General features: G+C 36.6%; 1 protein-coding gene across 3 annotated transcripts in view; it reads left to right on the forward strand.

Annotated features, from left to right (window-relative positions):
* Positions 1 to 12,947, forward strand: part of PRR16 (proline rich 16) — a 144,752-nt gene that overhangs the window by 46,602 nt on the left and 85,203 nt on the right. Inside the window, exon 2 of one of the 3 annotated variants that reach the window (XM_017807214.1) lies at positions 8,830 to 8,991. The exons of the other annotated variants lie outside the window; for them this stretch is intronic. The gene's annotated coding sequence lies outside the window, so the exon portion shown is untranslated. The remainder of the gene's footprint in view (positions 1 to 8,829; positions 8,992 to 12,947) is intronic. 3 annotated transcript variants of the gene reach the window in all.

Raw genomic sequence — 12,947 nt, forward strand, 5'->3', positions numbered from 1 at the left:
GTTACAAATGCAATATTTAAATGTGGATTGGTATGTCTGATCTGCTTGTTATTTGTTCAAAGGCAACGCACAACTGAGTTAGATGGTAATAAACTAGTTACAGTATTTCCATGTTCCATTGTTGTATTCAATTCCATTTCAGTATTTCCATAATTTTAAGCTTAATTGCAAAGTTTAAACCAGGAAGTGAAGTGTTATTATTTTTTATATAGCAAAAGATAGCTATAAAAGATAGCTATAGCAAAAAAATTCTTCTTTGTAAACTGGAGAGGGCTGCCCTTGAATAATTTTCAGGTAATTTTCGTATTTTGTGACTGTTGTAAGTAAAAAATCCCACCATATTGTGGTTTAAATTATTTTACATGCGTATTTATAACAGAAGTTTCACATGGATCATTTATACTCAGTTTGGAGAGGGACAGTGATGCATAAAATGTGTTCATATTACAGTATTAGCATTTATGAAAATGTTTCATTTACAGAATACAGCATAATAGACATTTTGAAGGTCTGATGCTTTTCCTGTGTTGGTAATCCTGATTAAAGTAACATAAGTAGGAATTGACACAAGCTGGTGTAGTCTATTATGCCACTAATCCGTGGTTTAAGGGTTCCTAAGATCTTGTGCACATTGGTATGAAGGTACTTAGTTAAACCATCATGTAAGTGGTCTACAGATAGATTTCATTTTGTCAGTTTTTGCTAAGTGTATCTTTTGTGTCCATGGGAGAAAAAGTTTTACAGGATGATTGAAAAAATATTGTCTGTAAGCAAAGACTCTGTAATTAACCTGAAAAAACCCGCAGATAAATAATCTCTAGGGTATTTTGAAACATTAAATAGATGTACATGGTCTATTAAGAGATGTATTTTATTTTTCAAGAAATAAAGCTTTCGTATTGATTAAGAGACTAACAAAAATAATTGACAAACACCTGTTAAGATTATCTCAGACTTAAGCACAACAAACCAAAGGGAGGACTTTCTGAAAGTTAATTGAATTTCTGTTAGTATTTGTAATCTCTATAACTTTAGAGAAACCAGGTGTTGGAGGTACATGGTTTAAATATAAGTCATGGCATTTACTTCTATAGTTAGGAGGTTGCCCTTTTAACTTAGGTCAATGTATCAACATCTATAAAACTGATTGTACGTGCTGTTTGGGAAAAAAACCCCAGGTTCTGCCATTGGAACTCATCAAGCGATGCTCATCGTTTCTTGCCAATACAAATTTCAAAAGATGTTTAAAGTCTTGATAACACTAAGTGATACTATTAGAGGTAGTTGCTGGGTTGTTTGAAAATGTCAGGTTTGTAATAGCATACCTGGCTTTTTTAAGGCAATGCTGTGACAATTTAAATTTTAACACTTGAGTTTCTTGGCCAGTTTAAAAGAAAAAAAAAAACACTCAAATTAGAATCAGATGGATTGATTAAGTTTATGGGCTTATCTTTATCACATACTTCAAGTAAAGTTTTGAGGTCCTTATAAAACAAGAAACTTCACTGAAATCTGAAGAACATCTGTTACAGGCAACAAAGCCTGAGAACTACTTTGTTATAGCAGACACAAAGATCTAGTAGAAGGTTTTGACTAAACTTCTGTGATACATTTCCCACTAGTTTGGGAAAGTAGGAAGCTGTTTGATTTAAATGATGAGTTGGAGGCAGACGTTTTTCTGTGGGAACTTGCTGACAATGACAGTCGGTTCAGCTGCTCCAGCACACGTGGACAGAGGGACAGATCTTCCCAGCTTCAGGGAGGGCTGATTGAAAGTCAGTATAAGTGATATAAGTGAGGTATAAGGCTATAATGCTTGAAGGGAACAATTCCTATTGAGAGGCATCTAAAGGGAACATAGGTGGGTAATGTTATTTTGTGTTTATTGAGGACAAATACAGCAGTGGAATGAAACTATCACTGATTTCTGAAGAAAGGACCATTTTCTTTTGAGAGATGACTAACTTTCTTGATACAGCTAATGATGTAGATGTTCTAAAAGCCTAACCAAACAAAACCTCTGGATTTGTTTTTGCAAGCTTGAATTCCTATAAAATGTGTAAAATTGTTATTTTAGAATGGCTAGAGCATGAACTACTGTTTTAAAAAATTATCAAAGTGAGAGTGAGTATTTTGCACTTGTCAGTGAACAAATGGAAGGAACATTTAAAGAAATGTCACCATATTGTATCTTTGCACCTTTAGCTGATTTCCATGAGTTTAATATAGATTTTTTTAATTGCTGCTTTCTCAAAGCAATTCTGGGTTTTAGTACAAGTACGGAAGGCATTAAAGTAAAACCAATCAATTTATTTAGTTCTACCAATCTATTATTCCTGTTCCTAAGGGCCTGCAAAGCCTTTAAAAATTGGGGTTTTTTTAAAGTAATATTGTGGAAAGAAGGAGTAACTTTACACATTTTCTAGTTGACAGTAATTTGGAATTTTAAAAATGATACAATGACATCACAACCGGGCCATGTGCATTCTATATTTAAAGAACTGTATTTCATTTGGGAGACAACTAATAGGAATTCAGCTGCTGTACCAAGGCATTCATTGCAATTAGCTGAGATCATTTCTTCTGAGCTACAGATATATTTATATGGAAGATTAAGTGTTTTTTGGAAAGAAATAATGTATTTTATTTTACTAATGAATTGTGAATGTTGAACTGTGGTTAGCAGTGTAGTCTGATTCTTCAAGTAGTTAGAAACTCAAAGATGGATACATCTTCTAATCTTAACTGAAATATACAGTGATTTGATCTGTTTCATACAATTTTAGAGCTGTTTAAGATCACTCCTATGAAAAATTCAGTTGAAATTATAGTAAATTGCAATACGTTTGTAGAAACATGATCAGATTTTTCTAAGCAACCTAACTAGGAATTGAGGATTTGGTACCAAGTGAAAAACTTAATATGAAATTGGAAAAGAGTATGTGGGAGAAATCTGACAATGTGGTAAGTTCTTATTTTTCCTGCAAGTATAAAATGCAGTTTTCTGTTAAAATGGAGAACTGCCCTATCTAAAGCAGAACAAGGTGTTCTGTATAGCAGCATTGAAAAGATGTTACGAAATTATGGCAGTGCTCACTCACTTCAGGTCTCTTTCCCCATACAGGATGGAAATATGGATAAATTCAACATGGGAGTTACTGGCCAAACCCAGGCCAATCCTGCATCCCAACAGAGAATCAGCTGAACTGCAGCTCCATCAGGTGGTCACAGGCAACTGACAAGGGTTTGAGAACTGGGGCAAAAACAGTTCTGTGAACAGATGCCAAAACAGAACACCAACAAAGGGCAGTCAGAAATAGTTATGACATGGAGGAGGCGATACTAGTGTAAATCATAAGTTGGATGAGCAAGCTAGAAATACATTTTGTTGAGTTTTTTTGGTAGTGTGAGGTTTTTTTGTTGTTTTGTTATGGGTTTTTTTCCTGTTTCTTTTATTTTTTTACATTTTTGCTAGAGTATCCTATTTAGTTTTGATTTTGTCCTTAGAGATGTCACTGGCATGAAAAGTAGTGTGGCCAACAGGTTGAGGGGGGTGATTCTGCCTCTCTACCCTGCTCTGGTGAAATCCGGCTTGGATTGATGCATCCAGCCCTGGGGTCTCCAGCACAGGAGGGACATTGACCTGCTGGAGCAAGTCAAGAGGTGGGACTCCAAGATGATTAGAGGGATGGAGCGCCTCTCCCATGAGGAAAGGCTGAGAGAATTGGAATTTTTCAGCCTGGAAAAGACAAGGCTTCAGGGTCACCTAATTGCAGCCTTCCAATACCTGAAGGGATCCTACAAGAAAGATGGAGAGGGACTTGTTATAAGAGCATGTGGTGACAGGAGAAGGGGGAGTGGTTTTAAAATGAAATTCTTCAGAAAGAAATTCTTTACCGTGATGGTGTTGAAACACTGGGACAGGTTCCCCAGAGAAGTTGTGGCTGCCTCATCCCTGGCAGTGTTCAAGGCCAGTTTGGATGAGGCTCTGAGTAACCTGGACTAGTGAAAAAAGTTGCTGTCCATGGCAGGTGGGTTGAAACTAGATGATCTGTGAGATCCCTTCCAACCCAACCCATTCTGTGATTCTACCAGTGAATGGCTGATATATATTGGTAAATCAAGTCTGTGCTGTGAATTCAGACCATCATCTGCTTCATGCTTGAAATTCTAACTTTGCAACAAGTGAAACAAAAGTGTTTTCATAATTTGTTTAACACTATCTATGAAGGCCAGGGCCCCCTGGTGGTCTAGTGGTTAGGGTGCAGCACTCTCACCACCACGGCCCGGGTTCGACTCCTGGTCAGGGGACTTCCCCGGGCAGATGGAACTCGTCAGCCTTGTAAGGCAATCCATCTAAGAGAAGGTCACTCTAAACAAACCTACGTCCTGAGGACCTCACTGCCACTGTCCAAGCTCGCTTGGCCCCAGCAGATGAACCTCAGGATTAAAGGATGGGCTCAGTTCAGCGCAAGCTGTGTCTCACCTAAAAAATCCACTGCGCAGGCTTGAAGGGTTAATGACCTTTCCCAAATCTTAGCTCGCGAAGACTGGCCATGAATCTATGAAGGCCTCTTATGCTTTCCTACCTGTTTTCTCTGACACATTCACTTTCTCATAGAAACCTTAACTTTCCTTCAAATATTAAAGGAAAGGGAGAATGTCACTGTGAAGGTATTTGCTGGCCTTTCCTAGTTCTAAAAGAGGAACACCTAGGGAAAAAAAAGATGCATATAGTGCATGTATGCATCAATATATATATGGGTTAGTTATCTACATCAGAGACATATTTACTCTTCCTGCTACACCCAATAATGTATATTGAAACAGCTGAAGGAAGCTTGTCTGGAAAGGAAAGTAAGCTGAGGGGAAAAGCTTCTTGCTAGAGCTCTGAGGGGTTTGTCTCTTTATTTTTAGCATAGGATGGAAAACTGCTCTCTGTCACTGTCTCACTTCAACATGATTGAGTAAATTGTCCCTGATCAGTAAAACCCTAAACAGCCATGGGCATTCTAGTGGTTTGTATTGAATAAAATTTAAAGATGATCAATTAAAAATGTTCCATCTCTCAAATTAACATAAATAATCAAGATGAGTCAAATTCTATTACGCTAAAACTTACAGGGAAAAATTATTTGTAATTTAGGCTTCTGGTTTTTTTGTAGCTAGAAAATGCTTATTATTTGGAAGAGGGAAGATACTTAATATTTGATTTCTACATTTTAAAAGAAATTGAGAATATCCATTTCAGAGAAGAGAAGGAAAAGAGAGATTAATGTGCACTAATTTGCATTTTTCTCTATGCATGATATCATGGTTTGTTTTTATTTTTCCTTGGTGCTTTTGATTAACCTTTTGATAACAGAAACTGGTTCTGTTCAAAGAGTATTAGTATTATCTCTCATTTAACTGAGAATGGAAGGGGAAAAATGGCTGTTAATCAGATCAGTTAATTTCGACAATGAATTTGATGCTGGCCATACATAAACTTCTTAATTTTTCTTGAGAAAATTGTCTGATTGATTTTGTATTTGGTAGTATGTCCATCAAAACACATTCCACTGTTTGTGACTTTTGAAGTGAAAATTTAAAATTGTTTTTTCATGGTCTCTCAAGATGTTCTGCCTATGTCTGCAAGCGTTGTGAGCATATCTTTGCAAATGTGGTATAGATGTAATTTCGATGGATAAAGGTACAGCCACTAAATATATCACAGATGTAGAGACCCTCATCTACCATGGATGCTGTCTGAAGTCTTGAAACAATTTATTTGTGCTAATCTGACAGTTCCTGAAGTGTAAGCCTTGGTCTCAGCCTTTGTCAAGTCATATGAAATAGGGTTGGTGTGTGTGCAAGGAGCCTCTGGACCTCTGTGCTTTGCACTGCTACATGGTGTAGATAGTAAGAAGAAAAAAAGAAGAAACACAGACCTGAGTACCTAAGCTCCTTGTGTGACAATTCAGGAAATATATGTACATTTAACTAGGGATTGCAACAACCAGCAAATGGGACATGGATGAACTGGTCAGGAGAAAATGCTTTTGGTGTTGTGTGGGTTTTAATCTTGCCTTCAGATTGCAGGTTGGATGTCCAGCTCTTCCTAGTGTGAGTGCTTTCTTTCATAAACAGCAGAGGCATCACTTTGTTATAGAAAATGTCAGGAAGTGTATGAGAGGTGGTATCTAAAAATAACAGTGATAATTGCTTTCTGCTGGTGGGAGGATTTATTTTGGAACACAGTGAAAAAAGGAAAGAGTCGAAAGGCTGCAGCCAAGGGAAACTGCAGCAGGCTTTAGCCTCCATTTTGGTGCTGTCTCTCAGTTATTGCAGATATTTTCAATACTGATTACTTATGTTCATACTTGATGTAAAATTTCTCAGCACAGATACCTGATCAGCCTCTGATGAGATGTTTTTGCCATTATTTGATTACCACTCTCCCTCAGCCATGGAGGTGGAAGCCATATAGTACTGGTTGGTCGGGAAGTAGGTTGCTGTTAGGGACTGAGCAACATTCTGTGCAGAAAACCCAGATGGGGTTGGTTCATCAGAAGTGTTGGGACGGTGGGAAAGTAGATGGAAAATTGGTAGATTGGGAGATACGTGTCCTGTTCTAGTTTGCAGGATTACAGAACAAATTATTGAGACTAATCAGCACTACTCCAGTGCTGCGAATAGACAAGATTACAGCTATCTGCCTAACCTATTGCATCTTTTATGCATTAGTGCCTGAAAGAATAAAACTGGAGAAAGCTTGAGAATTTTGGCTCAAGTGGAGATGTGTGGTAGTAAAATATAGTTTTATATTGATTTGCATGTCTGCTGATGTTTAGGGATTACGTAAACGGCAAAGCATTTCTTTTTGTATTGTTATCGGAAAAGCATCTGTTAACATCCTTCTTAGTCCTTAGTTTTAGTACCTTTAAGGTGATGCAAATCTGCATATTTATCAATATTAAGCTATGTTTACCAAAACTAGATGTGTTCAAGTTTGAGATATACTTGCTGCAGCATTTGCAGTACATACGCATATTTGCAAAATGTTAAAATGCATAGTTCAGGTAGTAAGATGCAAAATTGTAGGCCTTTTCAATTAAAAACAAAAAAAGAATTTAGTCTTCCAATTCTGAAATCAAAAGGGAAATTTATAGATGATCCTTTCCCCTTTCTGTGCTCTAAGGTTGGATCAAAATCATGTCTTCTATGAATTTCTGAAATTATACAGACTAAACAAAATTCCCAGTTGATCTGGTTCAGTGTTCTACTGTCCTTACTCTTACAAAGGTTTTACTAATGGAGTCCTCTTTGCTGCATTTTTAAGATGATTACTTTTTCACTATGTATTTGGTGTATAGGGAACTTATTCACTTCAGTTTTCTTTGCAGAAACATCTTGCAGCAAATTTGGAAAACTGTTCTCAAATGTTTTGATCCATTTTACTATTTTTTGGTGTACTGTGCTGGGCATATGGAAGACTGGTAGGGAAGAGAGTTGTAGAAAAGAAAAGAAGAAAAGTATGCAGCAGAAAAGCATAGAGAAGATGGTGAGACAGAGATTACAATTTTACTGGGTATTGTGACTGATCATTCAGCATAAAGGATTGGTAGTTTGCATGACATCTGGATTTATACTGATTGGAAATTATTATATGGTGGTTTGGTGAAATAGCCTAATGATTTTTCTTTGAATTATTGTGGACAGGTGGCTCTATCTGAGAATTTCCTCATTTTTGGAGCACATTTGTTCCCCTTTTGACAATTTTAATGAAGATAAAGAATTTAAGATTAAAGACTGAATTGACCTCACTGTGAATAAGGAGTGAAGTACATATGCAGTGAAATTTCTGGGGCACATCTTCTGTCTGTGTCAAACTTGTATTGGGCAGAAATACAGTATTATTTCTGGATCTGTCAGTCATGCACTTTCAGAACTAATGAAATGCAAGAGACCTTCTTTTGAATGAGTTTCCTATTCTGACAGTGATATTACTTTTGAATTTTGTCTGCTGGGACAGAAGTGCCATATTTCTTTGCTAAGACAGAATACAAAATTTTCCTTCTTTGTTGCCATGTTAGACTACTGTTAGCTGTAGATGTTCTTAAATCTTTTAACATAGTATGTAGTATGCAGACAACCATGTAGTGTGCAGATAGCCACACCAGAAAGATGTGTCTCCTGTAGATGCTTTATTTTGACCCTTCTCAACCTGTGCCTGTTAGATTTTTTAGTGATTTTTAAAATAATTTTCTTTAGCAGATTTATGTAGCAAAATGATGGGAGCTGATTGCAGTCTGTGAAAGATTCAAAACTCTTTTCATTGTGTCCATGTGTTTTCCCCATTTAGTTAATTAAGAAAGGTCACAAATTAAGATAATACACAAGTGAAGAATAATACTCCACATGAAATACAGTTATTTGAGACAGCATGTACTTTATTGATTGCATGGGAGTTAAAAAAATCATCTAGAAATTTAATTTTGTTTAATAAATATGATTTTATATTTTAAGTTTGATAGCTGTGCCTCTGTTCTGGGAGTAATTCTTGCTCTCTCTTAACACTTTCAGAGATTATCTGGATTTATTTTTTTAAGGGTCTCAGTCTTTCCTAGCTTTGAAAATGTAGTATTCTGCTAATGTCATTGTGAAGGTTGTGTATTTCATGCTAGGAAATTGTTCTGTTTGTGAGATGCTGACACAATTATGAGCTTTTCCATCCATTCACCCCTTTTATTAATACAAAATTATAGTTTATGCAAATGGATAAATAAAGCTGATGTCTTATCTACAAAAGCTCAAACTCTCTCTTTTCCTGTTCTGGATTTGGGACAGAGATGGAGAGAAGTAGCAGCTTCTAAAGCATTCTGCTCTGCTACCTGAAGAATTAATAAGCACAGTGCCAGCATCAAGAACAGAAAGCTGAGTTTCAGGTGTGGACTCTGAAGTTCAGTTTGATTTCTGGAAGGAGGAATCCACAACACAGATCTGCTGCTGGTATGTATTAATATTGGCAAACCCCTTCCTTATCAATGTGCACAGGAGGGTTGGACAAAGCATGGTTGTTGTGCTCTGTGTGAGGATACTCAATGACAAAAATTCTTTGCTATGTTTGCTAAACTGTTGCCTGAACTGAACATAATATGACTCAGGAAGTGGTTTTTGACACTGTGGGAGTATGCCAGCTATGCAGCAGCTCGTGGCATTTCATACTCGAAGGGAGACTCCTGTCCCCTTCTGTTTCAAATTAAAACAAAGTCAGCGAAATGAAGAGGTTTTATTTTACTGTTTTAGTCAATGCAGCACACGTATGTCTTCTCATTGTGAACTCTTTCAGCTGTCTTGCTGTGATCCTATACATCCTGTGACCCTCTAAGTAAACTCTTCTGCCCATCAGTTCTGTTTCACATCTGGTGATCTATCTCTTACAGTCTCTGCATTTAACCAAGAGTCTCCTGAATAGTTTTTAAGGAGTTTTTTTCTGTGAATCTTCTAAAGCCCTCTGCATATAGACAATGTAAATCTTCACTTAACCAAGTAAGATAAGACAAAATGTTAATATTTCTCTTGGCTTGAAATTTGCCACAGAATTCAAATGTCTGTGAGGTGTTTTCAGGAAACAAGAGTTTCTGAGGATTTATACAGAGATTGTCTTAACTCTTTCATCTGTCTGCCTGGGTAGGGTAATCTCAGCAAAAGACAGAAGATCATAGTATCCTAGGATAATATTTTAGTTAGTATGGCTTATTACGTATCAGAAATAGTGAATATAGAATGGAGAAAAATCTTTCTCTGATATAGTGTATGTAAAAAAACTTCTTATTTAATACTGTAGTATTTTTAGGTATTGATGGAAACTCATTGTACCTAAAAGTTGATTAGGCTCTGAGATAACTGAAGTTGCTGTTCTTGTAAATGTTCTCTATCATTTTGAGGAAATAGAAATTAAAAAAAAAAATTACATACTTACCATAGATAAGGAAGCCCCATATTCCTGCATCATTTTTCTAGCAGCTCTTGCACGACATTTAGTCCTGTTTTTGTCTGACAACATCTCCTGTGAAATATAAGTATTTATCCCTTTGCTAAATCTCCTGTCTGCTTCAACGTATTGTAATTTTTGAAATAATTTTTTTTTTAAGATTGGGGAGTGCCTGTGAGGGATGTGCTATGAAGGTGGAGCTTCCGTAGTTCAGGAACTGTAGCTTATAGGCATTGTTGAATCCATGGAGTTGCTAAAACTTTGAGGTCTTTTGCATTTTTAGTGGAGATACTTTTTTTTTTTTTATAGCCTCTTTCTTATATGTTGGAGATTTTGGAGAGGTTTAGGTTTTCTTGGTTGTGGGTTGTTTGTTTTTTGTTTTTGGTATAAATCTGCTTTGATAACTAATATATGATGAACTGTGGATCCAAAGTCCTTTCTTTGGATTTAGCTGGTTCTTCTTCATCTTGGGTTTGTCTAGCTGATTATATTCTTATCGAGAGGCAGCACATAGTTGGCTTGCATCTTATCTGTTTCAGATCACATCTCAAGCTCCTGATTTGAATTCCAATCCTCTTCTACAAAACAACTAGTTTGTCGGTGTCTGTGGATTTAAAAGGATAGTCTCCTTTACTTTACCTTGTTAGTAAAAATGAAGAATGGCAGCAGACCTAAGACACATACCTGAACTGTCTCATTTGGTCAGTTTTTTCCAGCGTTACAATGACCCATCTGCAGATGAGGTGTTTTCAGGAAACTGAGTGCTTGTGATTGAGTGCTGGTGGTGGAGTGGGATTCCTGTTTGAGGTGGTTTGAAGTCTGCAATTACCTGCAGGCAAGTTTTTCTTTGTCAGCATGCTTTAGAAGTGATGGCATGGTGCAAGGATCATTTTCTCAGATTTGTCTGGTATTCAGGGTTATCCTACACTTCAGCTCATGGGGCAACAGGGGTGACTGAGAAGGATTTTGTAAGGTGCTAATTTTGGTGGTATTTATGACACAGAGAAACCTTCACATCTTATGCCTCTTACTTTGGGCTCCAGTCTCTGAAATTGGAGGCCTGCATTGAAAATCTCCTAGGAAAATGGGGAGAAGTGCATAGGCATAACTCAGGGGCTTAGAGGATCAATATCAAGTGGAAATTTCTAACCTTGATGAACTGTCCAGGAAAAAATTATGTGCAAATTCTGTACCATGATGTATTAGCAAGACATCTGGCAATGTCATGCAATAGATGTTATCTGAATTTTTCTTTTTTTCTGAGATAGTCTCCCTCTTCCTTGGTTAATGAAAAGTGTATTATTTTGTTTCTTTATTGGTCTAATCTCAAGTAGACACAAAGGGGAGAAAAAGTAATAAAACTTAGCTGTATCTGTTGCAGACTGTGTTTTTGTAACAAACTTAGAGGATAACACATGAGGAGAAAGCCACAAGTCTTTCCATCTTTATGTCTTTCCCATCCGTTATATCTGCTACCCTGTCACAGAAGCAAATTAGATTTGTTTTGACATGATTTGTTCTTGACAAGCCAGTGTTGACTATTACTCATCTCCCTCGTTGCTTTGTCTGTGTTTACAAGTAGTTGGTTTGACTGTTTCTTCCAGTAGTTTTTTAGGAATTAAAGGGGTTTCAGTAGTTCCTTGGGTTTTTCAATAGTTCCTTGAATTGCTGCTCTGTAAATTTTAAAAGGCATGTATTCTTTTTGCCCTTTTCTAGTCATCTTGCATCACAGCTTTTCAAAACAGTTATTAAAGGGTTATGCTGTTAGTGCATACCTGCTTACCTTTGGTGATTTGGGATTCACATACTTCTGCTAGGGAATACAGTTCTCCATTCTTTCATGCTCCTTGTCTTCCCATTTACTAGCACTGCTTTGTTTTTACCAGCATGTTTTCAGTTGCAGCGTTACGGAAGGGTAACAAAAGAAAATACCTCAAAGTGCAGTAGACAAGTGTATGCTGCTATATATATTTTATTTCTAGTCAAGAAAGAGTAAGTTAAAATTCATGAGAAGCAGGACACTGGGCTCAGACTTTTCTCAGCAGAAATAAATTGTGCATTATATATTGTTGTCCACCATTTTTGTCAGTAACTGCTACTTACCAAGCCAGCTGTTAGGTTCTTTATTTTGTCACTTCAGTTCGTGATGAGAATTTTTTTGAAGGTGAAATTCCTGATGTTTTGTATCAAGAATGTACAAAAAACCCCCAACACACTAAAACCCAAATTAATATAAGAAATTGTAGGCCAGGCATCAAGCACCTCAGAGTCCTTACACCCTAGAGAAATAAGGAATGCAACTGCATGATTACGTGTATATTCAGCTGCACAAGTCTGATATTTCATGGCTAATCAATCTTCTTAAGTAAGGATTCAGTTGGCTGTTAAAATCCTTTGTATGCAACTATTTCACCCACAGGTTAAGAACTAACTGTAGAAGTAGACTTAGGTTTTCCAGATGGAAAATCGTTTTCTGTGCCACTCGTATGCTTGCGTCAAAATTGATATATAGTGCTTAAGAAGTTATTTTAACAAAAAGTGGAAACTGGCACTAGCATGTTTAGCGACTTGATATTGATGGTAATAGTGATGAGTAAGAACTCTCTGATAACTTCTACTGTAGCAGTTTGCATTGTTAACCTGTGAAATGTTAGGGTCAGACCAAAATATCTATAATTAAGCGAAAGACTCTCAGCGAGGTAGTTAAGAAGTCTGGCTCCAATTTCACAGTTTCATGCCTTTACTCTGTGCCATGTTTGAACTATTGAAATAAAATGGCTTGATAGACTTACAAAAATGCATAAATTAGTTTCCAAGAAACTAGAAGAAACTATAGCTTTTCTGAGGTGGATTGTAAAATTTTCACAATTTTAATTTCAGAAAAAAGGAAAATTCCAGATTTCATTCAGCTCTGAAATCAAACACTATTGTTGACAGAAAACCTTCCGGATTAATTAATAAGTTCTGTTTA

Source organism: Lepidothrix coronata, unplaced genomic scaffold, assembly GCF_001604755.1.
Source record: "Lepidothrix coronata isolate B3197 unplaced genomic scaffold, Lepidothrix_coronata-1.0 Scaffold18, whole genome shotgun sequence".
Lineage (NCBI taxonomy): Eukaryota > Metazoa > Chordata > Aves > Passeriformes > Pipridae > Lepidothrix > Lepidothrix coronata.